Source organism: Lycorma delicatula, chromosome 5 (genome assembly GCF_047948215.1).
Source record: "Lycorma delicatula isolate Av1 chromosome 5, ASM4794821v1, whole genome shotgun sequence".
Taxonomy (NCBI): Eukaryota; Metazoa; Arthropoda; class Insecta; order Hemiptera; family Fulgoridae; genus Lycorma; species Lycorma delicatula.
Genome location: NC_134459.1, coordinates 78,841,605 through 78,855,956, shown reverse-complemented (window position 1 = coordinate 78,855,956; position 14,352 = coordinate 78,841,605). Strand labels below are relative to the sequence as shown.

General features: G+C 29.0%; 1 protein-coding gene across 1 annotated transcript in view; it reads right to left on the bottom strand.

The window, feature by feature from the left end:
• The window catches only part of LOC142325690 (nephrin-like), a 575,430-nt gene that overhangs the window by 261,441 nt on the left and 299,637 nt on the right, over positions 1-14,352 (bottom strand). The gene's annotated exons all lie outside the window — the stretch shown is intronic.

The window sequence follows — 14,352 nt, the reverse complement described above, 5'->3', positions numbered from 1 at the left end:
TGTAGAGAAAAACTAAAAGGTTTAAGAAAATTAAGGAAAAATAGGAGGGTGAAGTAATCCTAAGGGCAGAATATAAAAACATGTTGAGATTTACTGATGTTATTTTTCTTTAACCGAAACTACAAATATGTAAGAGCGGGAAAATCAATACCATAAATTCACTACTCGGTGAGAAATTCTGTTTAAAAATAAATAAAATAATGAAGAAAATTATATCGTATGTATCAAAAAGAAGAAACATGAAAAAAAAAATAGAATTATTCTAACAAAAATAAATGGAACAAGAATTATTAATTAATAAAATATAATAAAATTAATTAATAATTTCTAACAAACCATTCTTTCTGTTAAATATTAAACCATTCCTTTATATTTAATATTTATGATATTCTTCTATTAAATATAATTTAAATCAATAATTTTTTTATTTTTAATAAACCTAAATAGGCAAGAAAGAGAAAAAAGAAACGATGAATAGTATGCAAGCAAGCAGTGGACTGAAAAAGAAAGAATTGATGAGTAAGGTATAATGAATATTATAAATTTTGTGTAAGAAATAATAAGCAAGTACAAAAACTTAATTGTATTTTATTCAAGATAATTTATAGAATTTTTTAGTGAATGTCCATAAAAATTGAAGGATATCTTTATAATAACATGGATAGTTAATCGGAGTCAAGTGTTTTGTCTGCGCGTCTGGATTTTCAAAGAACCAAACCTACTTAATTAGTTATAAAGCAAATGTGCTATAACTAATACTCTTAAAAACAGTGTTATTAAAATATGAGTACAATAATTATGAGAGTTATAAGCGTAGTAATTTTCTGCAGCATTCTTAATAGAATGAGATCTTTGTAAAGGTTTGATCTATTTGTAGTTATAGAAAAATTAATTACATTTTTCAGATCGATTAATTTGTGTTGTAACCGACTGCTAGATTTTAATCTACATTGTTAATTACATTTTTTCATTCTAAATAGTCTAAATATCTATATTATTAAATTAATATAATATTATGAAGTTATATAAATGTAATAATGTTTTTAAATTTAAATCAAATCTATTCTAATTATTTAATTTATTTTTATAAAAAATGCACAACCGGATTTTTTAATTATTAATTCACCACATAAGCTTAAACCTCTTTGTCAGAATAAATATTAAGACAGCTACCAATTTCATTATAATCGTGGATTTAGTTAAAAAAAAGGAAATTTTTATATTAGTAGCTTGTAAGGTTTTTATTAAGTTTTCAATATACCAACCAATGATATAATATTAAGTTAACGTAATATATTAGAAGTTAGAATATTTCGTTTTTTCAAAAATAAATATACTAAGTATGGTCTAAAAAGAAAGCTATTACAAACAAATTTGTTGAAGGAAAAATTGGATTTTAAGCAAAGAAAATAAATATATTTTTCTAGCAAAAGAAGTCTTTTCATTTTAGAAAATGATGAAAAGAAATTATTTAATTACCTACTTTCTCCTTGAAATTTATATCTATATCTGGCAGATTTAAGGTTTAAAATATAATCTGGCAAATTTAAAATATAACTATTTATGTTATGATTTGTGATAGGGAAACATGGGCTACTGAAAAACCACAAACAAAAGAATAGGTATTGAAATATGGTGGTATAAAAAAATATAAAAAATTAGGTCGGTTATGTAGTAAAAAAGATGCTGGATAAGATTCCAAAAAGGAATTGGATAAGATAATGGCTTGTGACAAAATCATATAAAAAAATAAATACATTAAATAAAGAGGTTTCTATATAGAGGCTATATATACATATCCTGGGATAGTTATTTTGTTAATAAAAGATTGTTTAAAAACTAAGTGGAAAGACAAAGATTACTACGCATGAAGCAGATTATTTGGGATGTAAGATTAGTTACGCAGAGATTAAAAGATTTGCAACCCAAACGCAAACTCGATCAAAATTTCGTTTAGGTGATGCTGTCTAAAATTACTTGAGCTTTTCACTAATTATCCCTGTATGCAAGCCTATGGCCAAAAAGTAGATAAAGTAGATAAAAGTAGATAAAGTATTGGGCATTGTTTTTCGTAGTACAAGAACACAAAGCTATAATAAAATAATATAAAAAAAAAAAAAAAAAATAGAACTGTAGCACGTCATTGTAGGTCCAAATAGACGAATCATAATTTTTAAATTTATTATATTCAGGCAATTAAAACAAGAAAAACCCTGATAAAAGTATCGTTAATGTACAATAAAATTTGAAAGAAAACATCTGATGTGGACAACGCATGATTTTCTTGTACGCCTAATAAATTACAGTATAATGTAATGTAATGTAAATAATATTGAAATAAACATTTATTGATTGAAGTAATTGCAGTAATTGGATTAATGTGTTTTCATGAAACTAAGCCTGTTATATTTCCAAAAACAGGTAGACACTCGAGTAGCCGGTTATGATTAAATAAAGTCTACGATCGAAGATCTCAATTGTCTTGTCCGTTTGATAGTTATTGAAATTAATTTTATCAAATGGGAGTACTGACAGTTTAGATCCAAGTGAATTCTGGGTTGTTCTGATATTATATGGGTCAAATTTGCCAAGATACGTAGGAATCAGTATAACGTATAAGTTATTTAAAGACTGTCTTATTTTACACAAGACTATTTATTTCACACAAAAATTTACCAATGTAAATTTATATAACGGTTTTTATCGTTGACATATAGGTATCCTTATTGTTTATAGGCATAATTATTTTATTTTAATATTAAAATAACGGTGGGTTTTTTTTATTGAATTAAATTAAATATGTAATAATAAATACATTAATTTCATTAATAATTATAACAGATTAATCCATTAATAATATAATGTACAATTATAAATCACATTCAGTAATAACCTTCCCTGAGCGCCAGAATATATACGCAAATTTATCAGTGAATTTATAATCTGAAAGCAGTAAAAGAAAAAAAAAGGTAAAATTTGCACTTCACAAGAATTTAGTTTCTCACATTATATATGTATGTATTTTTTTAAAAGGCTTCAAAGGATATTTTTATTTTAAAACGCTCAGAATCGAATTAGTAGTAGAGAAAGTTTTCTATTTGAATATTGTCACAGACCATTTGGTTGGCTATATTATAGAGTACCAGCTTTTTAATTAAAGGGAGGAGGGAGTAGAACAAGGGAAGTCACGGTAGTTGTAGGTAGGTTAGGTACTACCGGTATGTGGTTGAAAAAACGTTGTGGTTGGAGGAGGGGATAGTGTAATGATCGGTAAGGTTTTGTTTGTTTTCATTAACGTTGACTATGTTAACGTTAACCTAGTACTATGCGGATAATTTTTTTTTTTAAGTATAAATTTAACTTAAACAATTTATATATATATATATATATAAATTTAAACTCGGATATCCCGCAAAAAATCAAAACAGAACCTAACAAATTTGTCTTTTTTTTTTAAACATGTTATTCTCTTATTTCCTTATATTTTTCAATGGTTATGATTTATTATTCATCTAGGCTGAAAATATACAAAAAAATAATATTTTTACTCTATCTTAGTTTTCAATATCCAAATTGGGAATAACTAGATGACTAAGGTGAAAATAGTTGAACAAGGTAAATGACTCCAAATAAAATGTGGTTATTGGGCAAATAAATGATAATAAATAAATGATAATTGAATAATTATCAATGATTGAATAATTAAATAATAATAATTTAATAATTATTATGAATAATTTAATAATTATTGAATAATTATAAATGATAATTTGAATTCATAATTTATAATGAAACAAAAAATCAACATAATAAATCAATAAAACGTTAATAAAATATTACAAATATTGAAAAAGGGTTAAATATAAAAAAATTGATAAGGGTATCTGTTGATTTGTAAGTAGATCATAAATTTTGCGAATAGTACAGAAGTTAAAAACTTATTACAAAGCATTATATCAGTTCGATAAAAAAAATAATTTACGTATGCGCTATTAACTAAGGCACAAATTTTCACTGTATCATGAATCTTCTTCAATTTTCTTACGAAGTGTACATGATATTGCTGTTTGAAATCGCACAATAATTTTAAGGTAAATCTATCAAACTTATTCTAAAGTTAACAATGCTGTGGAGAACATAGTTTCCGATGCCTTTAGTTGTGTTGATATAGAGCAAGTAGAGGTATAAATCAGTTTGGATGAGCAGTAGGGTATAAATTTCTACTACTAACAATTCTAAACGTAACATACTAATCAACAAGTAATCACCTCCCACCAAACAACACATTCCTTCCATACCTACGCGGCAATTGCTTTAGAGAACTTACCATTAGTATTTATTGCTCACAATCATAACTGTATACGAACTGAGACGTTACGATCACAATAATTTTTGGTTAATATTCAACTCCTAATGTCAATCCAGCTCTTTTTTTCTCTTTTCAATAAAAATTTAATATATTAATTACGTCCAAGTTCTTTATATCCCATTTAAAAAAAATTATGTAAATTATTGTAACTAATTCGCTGTACTGTGCAGTGTAACGATCAATTATCGACGGGTAATTTAAGTTTAGTAACATTTTTAGGAAGATGCTTGGAGTGCTGATCATCAGTCATCCATTTTTACAGTAATGTTGCGTTATATGATAGCTCTATGCTTTTACTACAAGAACGCTTTTTTCTCAATATGATAGAAACACAGCATTAGATCAATAGTATTAATTAATCCGTAAACCCCGATAGTTTTAATCTATGATTACAGAATTATTTTTTGAGATAATTAATTATAGTTCTACAAAAACACAGTCAGTTTTAACAAAACGATTGAAAACTTTAGTACTATAACACCTTACAAAACAGTAAGAAACATTTAATTGGGGCTACTTTTTGCTCCTCAACACATTTGAAAATGTCAGATGTTGGAGATGTTGAAAGTTAGAACTAGGTTTATAAAAGTAAAGATTGTATGTACAGAGGAAGGGAACGGGGTTAGTTTGCTAATGATCTGAGCTACTTTAGCGGCATGAACGTAAGCAGTAAAAAGAGGTGAGCTGGATAAGCAACGAGTATTTGCTGCTCTTTTGTCGGGTTTTCGGGGCCGTGAACGTTTCTTTCCCTTTCTAACCCCCAACCGCTACTTTCAACCACCCTTTAGACCAACCCTTCACATCAACTCGTTCCATGAACTCTATATAGCTTGCGCATAATTAAACACCTGTGCCGGAATAAAACAACGTTAACATTTCTCACAGTTCCTGGACGTAAATTGCATACCCAGTCTGTTAATCTTGTTAAGCAGAACTCATAAATGTAGCTTTAAGTGGCGGAACATCGGTAAAGCCGACAGCAGCTTGCTGCGTCCCCCTGCATTCCCCTTATCTTACCTATAGCTGTTAATACATTTTTCTCGACCAACTTTAATTGCAAAATACTCAGCTGGTTATACGGTACTGCAATGTCTGACTGAATAAGCTCAACGTGCTCGTACTTATTTGACAGGCGCATGGCTGCTTCATGTAACGTACACACAGACTACACTCACGTAACAGCCTTAATTGAGAATACAAAAATACACATACCGACACGCACGTATTCATATTTTGATATTCCTTTTATGTTTTTTTTCAATTAATTAAAAAAAAAATTAAACATAAAAATATTAAAACATCAAACGTACCACGGTAATGACGTAAGTACTGTAAATAAGTAAAGCTGTTCTTTTCTTTTTATCGAGCAAAAAAGAGAGGCTTAATGAGAACGCCACTCAAGAATAAACTTACTGTAATTAACGACAAAAAAAAACTATTGTAATAATTTGTTTTAACGTTATTTAATTATGTTTCTTAAAATATTGTAATACAAACAAATTATTAGTCTAAACATACACACTGGTGTGATTTATTTTCAACGTTTTTTACGTTGTAAGTGAAGTAGGTTTTATTTAGAATAACAAAAACTCGTACAAAACATGTAAAATTCTATAAAATTAAAAACGCTTCTTAACTAACTGGAAATAAGCACCGCGAAGGTGTTTAAAGACTATAATTCAGTTATTTCTTTTGTAATGTTGTGTATTACCCTCTTGTAAATGTAATGTTCGAATTAAAAGTGTTTAAAAATTTGTTTAATCAAATATTGTGTTGTATTTGATCGTTTAATGAAGTTTTTTTGTGTCTAGAATGTTGAAATAAATTTCGTATTGTTCATGTTTTTCTATTTAATAGACATTAAATCTACAAATACGCTGAAAGTTTGAATAGAAGACTGACACAAAAAAATCGTTACCCAAACAAGTTGTTCCAACAAATTTCAAAAATTAATGTATTCATTTCAAAATACGGTATCACTTTTAAAATGAGTTTACTGATATTTCAATAACAACTGACTTTAATGATTAACTTTCTCAATTATAAAATAATTTCCTCACGACTTAAATTCATATAGAAAGTCACACGTAATAGAATAACTATTGACACCCGATTGAAAGAACATGAATTAAGTATTTTATAAAACTTGTTTAACAACTAATTTTTGAAGGTTTTGAAGTTCAAATCATAGTAAAAGTTAGTTTTTTTTTTTATTCGGATTTGAATATTAAACAACGGTACTTCGGTAGTTGGAGCCTAATAAGCCACACATCTCGGGAAGAGTCGGCCTGAGTTTGTAAAAGAATACGTTTACATGTCATGCACTTCATACTCAGTTGAGCGGGGGGGGGGGGATTCTTATTGTTCTCTAGTTGAACAAATTGCAACGTACACATTAGGAAAAGAGTAAATAACAATATCAGTTGTTCAAAGACGGCTAATTTTTTCGCTTATATTGATGTTACATTTTTCTAGAAAAGTTATTTACGCTCATTTTTGCTGTTCTCAATTTGGGTTTAGTTCAAAAATAAACATTGATTCGCATTTACAACATCTATTTGTGGCCCAAAAGTCCCTTCTTTCAGTTGTTTATTTTAAATTAAGGTAACATATACTATACAATTAATTAAAAAATTAAAATAAAAAATATATAGTGTTTTCATTTAAAATTGAAGTTATTTTCAAAAACAAACGCTCAAAATATGGAGAGGTAGTAGCATGGAAAAATAATAAATTTATATACAAAGTAATAAGATTTTAATATTTCGTAAATGTTTTAAAACTTTCAAACTACTCGGAAACTATTAAACTAGTTAAAAACTTTCTTCACTATAACGGGTTGTATAGCTTAATATTTAAAGGGTTTTAAGCCTAATATTTAATATTTGTGTAGCTTTAATATTTATTTATATTTAAAGAGTTTACAAAACTCGATTACAAATAACTTAAATTACTAAATATTAAACAATTTATTATTATTATTATTTTTAAGGGCAGTGCACTAGGATAATGATCAAGGTTCTGGTAGGAAATTATAACAGAGTCCTGTGCTAGGATTATCAGAGCCGATCGAATTTTTTCCATAAAAAAATATAAAAAACTATCTACAGTAGCTTTCAACTACTGGATAATGGATTCCGCCCAGTGCGTGTACTTCACTCGTTAGGCTTCCTTAAAAAAAACCCGACGAAAAAGTGTTATTCACATCTCGATTGAATTTTTTAAGTCCCAAATGCACAGGAAGTAAGTGGGTAAAGATTACTAAAAATGTAATATAACTGTTACATAATTTATATGTGTATGTACACACACATACACACAAGCGCGCGCGTGCGCTGTATTACAGTTATTTTGAATGAAATTATGTTTATTTAATTCTTAATTTTTCATTTATTAAGTAAAATATTACCAACATAAAAGAAAACTGTAGAGTGATGCAGTTCAAATTTTGAAAGTTTCTGGAATGTCAAATTGTTTTATTTTATCAGAATCTCAAATAGTTTCGATTGTAGAACTAGAGGTAAAAATGTACAGCATTACCGGTAAGACATGATCTTTTCCTCTTTAGACGCGTTTTGTTTTACTGATAAGTTGGTAGTTTAATCGGGCAGACTCATTAATAAAAGCTTAACGCGTCTTGTAATGTCAGAGAAGAGAGAGAAGCGTTAGATGTGCCGACTCATCTATATTTGTTGTATTATAGTTGATTTGAATACATTTACCATGGCGCTAAATTCAGTGAGTAAATGATATTCCTTCAAGAATTTTGTTCTGTCCTTAAGCGGCTCTTTATTTCAGAAGAAAAAAATACTTTTTATAGGGGAAAAATAAATAATTTAATAAATAAATGCAAGTAAATAAAGATTGGAAAAAACAACCCATCCAAGGGTTTTTTGTTTCATATTGCGGTTCTTCCGTGGGCAAATCCTACTGTCAAATACTCTTTCCCACCCCTTTCACCGACCCTTGTTACATTTTTTAATTTTCGATTCTGTTGGTACTGATCTTATTATCTTAGTCTATCTTGAGACTGCTGGGAACTATAGAGTTCTATTGCAGTGCAAATTATTGGTCCAAGGAAACTTTGTTCCTTTTCTGGTACCTTTACATTAATTGTAATGGCTGAAGATGCCTATCGTGTAAAGTCCGATCTGTAATACAAACTGAAACATTTAAAAATTTCGTTTCCTTTTATTTTTTCGATTGGAGTTGCTACTAAGACTGAAGTGGAAGTTATTTTTTTAAATTATCAAACAAAAAAGTGTCACACTTAAAAATACTTTAAAAAAACAAAAGATTTTTGGAATCCTATTTGAAGTAATAGAAAAATTTTGGAAAAATTATGTTCTAAATTTCATATTTTTTTAAAAAAATTTATAAAAGAAAAATGAGAACGTTAAAAATCCTACTTTTATCCAAACAACTGCTATACGTGTAAAGATTATTATAAAATACATCAATTTAAAAATTGAATCAGATTTATAGATTCAAATCCTCTCGTGTCCAAAATTCTATGGATAGAGTCATTAGTATAATTTATGTAACTATAGATGACAGGCCTACTGTATTTTCCTCCTGGCAATCAATACTCTGTAGTAATGAGTATAATCTAATCATTACACACATCATTTTACCTGACTTTTCTATATTATTTCGAGTAGGCTAAATTATAACTTTTTATTCAAAAATTGAAAGTTATGAGATCTCACCAAATAAACAACTTGTTAATAAATAAAATTACTGTACTATTTAATTTACAATACATAAATCAAGGAATAAAGATAAAATAAAATAAACGCAATTTTACCATTACGTAGTTAAAAAAAGGTTTATCCGTAGAAAAATAAATCAAGAAGTAAGAAAAGCTCAAAAAAACGAAAATAAAACCAGTGAGATTGAATCATTGCATGACATTCGGCAATGAAACTGAATTAAGTAGAATATCGTACATACAAAACATGGCATGGCACTCGATCATTACGTGAAATTATGAACAATTTACCCATAATTCCAAATATCGTCATGCTTCTTTCGAATAAGTAGTAAATACGGTCAAATGTAAATGTGTATATCGCTTTGTATAAATTTATATAAATCTTTAACCTTTATATAAAATTTTATTTCACTTCTTTTTTTTTTAAGGAATTATGTATAAATAAAGAAATATAGTAAAATACCTTAATGAAATCCAAAAGGATATTTTATTGGATGGATAATTATTTCAAAATTAAAATAAAAATATTAAAAATGTCAGAGAAAAATGTTAAAGTATGAGGGAGTTTGATAATACAAAGTAAGCATTCATTTTATAGAAAAGAAAAGGGTTATTTAACTTACAGCCTTAATAAACAAATGCAACATTTCCAAACAAAATATAAAGAATTATACAATAAGGGTGTATAAATTTTACCAGTACATTTTTCTGAATTATTTTTCACAAAGAAAAACAATGTTTAATTTTTAATTTTTTTATACTTTTGAACTTCATTTTATTTTTATATTTACTTTTTCTTTTTAACTTTATCTCAGGTGTAATAAATTTATTACATGAATATATATTTGAAAATTATTACTGTAGAAAATTAATTTGTCCATTTTAAATGAATTAAAAGAAAACATTATGCGTAAACTCAAGAAGGTAGATTTCGGGAAAAATTCTTATCGAATAAAAGATTAGGGTGACATTTTTTATGTACAAAAGATTCATAAAAAATTAGTTCAGGGAACTAAACCAGGAATCAAGGGTTTTAGTTGTACGATAGATAGTAAATCTGGGTGCGAAATCTGATCATTATCTACTACACAGACCGCTGACAGCTATCAGTAACGCGGAAATTACACCAAAACTAATTACTGTATAACCTTTACCATTGAGAACAGATAGATAGAAACACCAGACAGTTTCTGCTTTGATCATCTCGTGTTTCCACAAAGCCAGGTCTTCATCCAGGCCAGACCTTTGCTGCTGTGTCTTTCTATTAATATGGCGGGTATTTAACTTATTAATAGCGGTTATATACTTATTGGTAGTTTAAGGAGAAACTAGTAGTTACGGAGTTTGGGATTGCATTCCGATCCTTTGTAAAGGACTTGGTAGGGAGGTGGTGGCGTAGCGACCGCAACTATCACATACTGGGTGTCTACCCCTATGGAATCAGATCGTGTTTGTACCCTACCTCCTTATGGGGTATAATGGTCAACTCGTCATCACAAATCAGCTGATTTTGAAGTCGAGAGTTCTACGGTTAAAATACTAGTAAAGGCAGTTACTTTTAAACGGATTTGAAAACTAGTTCGTGGATAACGGTGTTCTTTGGTGTTTAGATTTCAATTAAACGCACATCTTAGGAATGGTTGACCTGAAACTGTACAAGACTACACTTCATTTACATTTATACATATCATCTTCATTCACCCTCTGATGTAATACCGTACGGTGGTTCCGAAAGCTAAACAGAAAAATAGAGATGTGAAGTACTTTACTTGGGCTATTCCTTGGGAAATTATTGAGATATTTGCGTCCTTCTCCAGAGGTCGTGTTCGAAGTACGGAACTTCGATCATACCAGTCTTCAAGAAAAATGTGTAATTACCGGTAGGATGAACCCGTCCTCTTAGACGTGAGTGATGAGTTCAAGATAGATTTTGATTAATAGCCGGGAATATTGATCGGTGAATACCGCTAAAATTTGTTCTGTGGCTGGCAGCGTTATGTAGGTCGAAAGAAGACTGGCCAACCGAGACGACTGTTGAGCTGCTTTGTTAGGTTTGGGGCAACCAGAGGGATGGCATTTTGCGATTGAACTCAACAGTAAACAGGTGATTTTCGTGATTAAATGTGGGTTAAGCGGGTGGCACGTGGCTTGATACAAAACCAGTACAGCGTGTAGGCTCATTTATCGTTCCTTTGCGGTGTTGTTGGTACAGGAAAATCAGCAAGGGTAAGCCTTCTTTGTAAGTGAACGGTAATATATATCTATGAATTAACTAACAAAGCCACATTCGCCTGTATCAGGGTGTCCCATATAAAACGCAACCCATCAATCATTCACTCATCCATGAAATTTCAAAAGTCAAGCTTACTCCCTTACTCGTTACTGAAATGAACTCGTCCAACATCTGAACATCGCGGCGACGCAGTAGAACAGTACCGATAGTAACAACTATGCAATTATAACGATCAGTGTATTGCTAGAGACAAGATGGTGTTTTCGCTAGATGAACGTGTTTTCATTGTTTAGTCGTACTTCAGTACGAAATCAGTGGTTGCAGTGCAAGATTTGTTTCGCCAAAAGTACCCAGATAAACCAGCTCCTAATAAAACATCAGTATTACGGTTAGTCGCAAAATTTAGAAAGACTGGTTCTGTTAATTACAAGGAACACAAAATATCTGCGTCAGTGTTGAATACAGATACAGTCACTGAAATCAAAGACTGATTACTCGCCTCGCCAAATAAATCGATCAGACGTTTGTCTGCTGAAATTAATTTTTCTAAATCAACTGTTGATCGGGCAACCAAACAATTACGACCTTATCGCATTCAAACGGTTCATAAACTTCTTGAGCCCGACAAAGAAAAACGACTACAATATTGTCAACGGTTCCGTCGATTTCTGCGTGAGGGAATTAATGTTATGGATTCGTTATTTTTCACAGATGAAGCGTGGTTTCATTTGGATGACTACGTAAACAGCCAAAACAGTAGAATTTGGAGTGCTGAAAATCCCAACGTTTATCACGAAAAACAATTACACCCGCAGAAGTTGGGCGTGTGGTGCGCGATATCGCGGAAGAAAATAATCGGTCCTATTTTTTTTCAAGTAGACCATTAAAGTAGAACGATATCAGGATATTTTATTTCAGTTCATTGCACTCTTGGAAGAGGAAGACAGACACTGCTGGCTACAACATGACGGTGCGACATCGCACAACGCAGGTTCAACTTCTGATTTCGTTGAGGAATTCTTTGGTAATCGTGTTATCGGTCGAGGCTTGTGGCCACCAAGATCTCCAGATTCGACTGCGGCGGATTTTTTTCTATGGGGTTACCTCAAAGAAAAAGCCAACAGCAACAAACCACGAACACTTGAACAATTGAAAGTCAATATTGAACAAGCTGTATTAAATATCCAGCCACAAACTTTGAAAAAAATTGCAAGAAATGGTGTAAAAAGAATTGAAGCTTGTATTCAAGAACATGGCGGCCACTTCCAACATTTACTCTAAATGTAAGGTAATGAATGGTAATAATAAAAATTACATTTACATTTACACATGCCTTTTTATTATTTCAATACCTACCAATATAAGGTTGGGTTGCGTTTTATATGGGACACTCTGTATAACCTTGGCTAATAGAGATGGACAGTAATTGTTTATGATAAAAATAGAAACTAACGGATAGAGTTTAATACTTTTCCCTTCTTAGATGCCATGTATTTTCGAATGATATTGATTTTTCTACTCCTTATTTGATCATTCAAACACCTCTATGAAATGATGAAAAGGAAATTTTCAAAATGTTAAAAAAAACATTAGTTCAGTATTACGGATAAACCCCGTATTTAATACGCAAATTATAAAGATTTTAATAAATTATGTCAACTCATTCATTATTGAACTATTTATTAATTGTCTAATAAAAATGTCTGCTGGAAGTAAAATATTAAAAATATTGTGATAAAATATTAAAAAGGTTATTAAAGGTAAAGTAAAATAAGACTAATTGGTCACACTTCAATAAAAAAAAAAACAAAAAAACAAAATCAAATACATACACAATTACACAAAATCAAATACATACAAATAGTACACATTACATACTATTGCAATTATAAGTAAAAATGTTTCAATAAACAGAACAGTAACATTGTTAAATACCCAAAAAACAAGTTATTCTCATATCATTTAAAAACAAAAAATTGGAACTGAATTTTGATGGGTATTTTGAAGGAATCAGTAAGTAATATGTAAAATTTTTAAACAATCTTTTAGTCTGTTTAATATTCACTATTATTCAAGAAGAATAGGAGTAAATAATGGTGTAACAAATAGCATTTTAGAGAAGTAAATAATAAATATATTATTATGAAAGAAGCAGGAAAAGAAAACCAAATTATTTCTGATGGTGGGATTCTCTTTGTCGTAAATAGCTGTGGGGTCTTCACGAATAATTTATAGTATTTTAAAACATTTTCAGTCTTTCTTGAATCGCTTTTTAACAATTCGTATCATCTTAAGATAGAAACAAATTCATTTACCATGTTTATTAAATTTTTTTAAAGATCTTTAAAATTAATTTTCTTTGAAATCACGTATATGTTTGTAAATGCTTTAGTCTTTTAAAAAAATAATTCCTTCTTTTCTTTTTCATCTATCCCAATTTTAATTATTTTTATTTCTTTTGAAATAATTTAATTTTAATAATTTTAAAGGTTTTTTTGATAATTCCTATGCTTTATTTTATTTTATTTTTATAATAACTTAAATCTTAATAAATTTATTCATTAATAAAATCATTTTTATATTTATTTTAATATTTTTGAAAACATTTTCATGATTGTTACTCTGCAACACTCAAGTTATTAAAAAAAAAAATTTTCAATATGTGCCTGAATTATGATGTGATTATGAGTGTAACTACAGTATTTGTCTGAATTTTTATTATATGTCTAAATCCTTAATTATCGAATTACGGAATTATAAGGATTTAAATATACTTAAAATATTGTCAAAAAGATTACAGCGCTTCTTTAGTATATAAAAGGCAATACAACTTTGTGTACTTTGATTTAATTATTAAATAAAACAACTAAAAATTCTGCAAAAGTCCGGGAAAATAACAGGTTATTTCATACAAATTTAAAAAAAAACAAAAAACTGAAATTCTAAGGATAAATTTATTTGTTACATTTGTTTGTTAATATTTTTTTGGGGGGAGACAGAGAATATATAAATAAATTAATATGAATACAAGATACA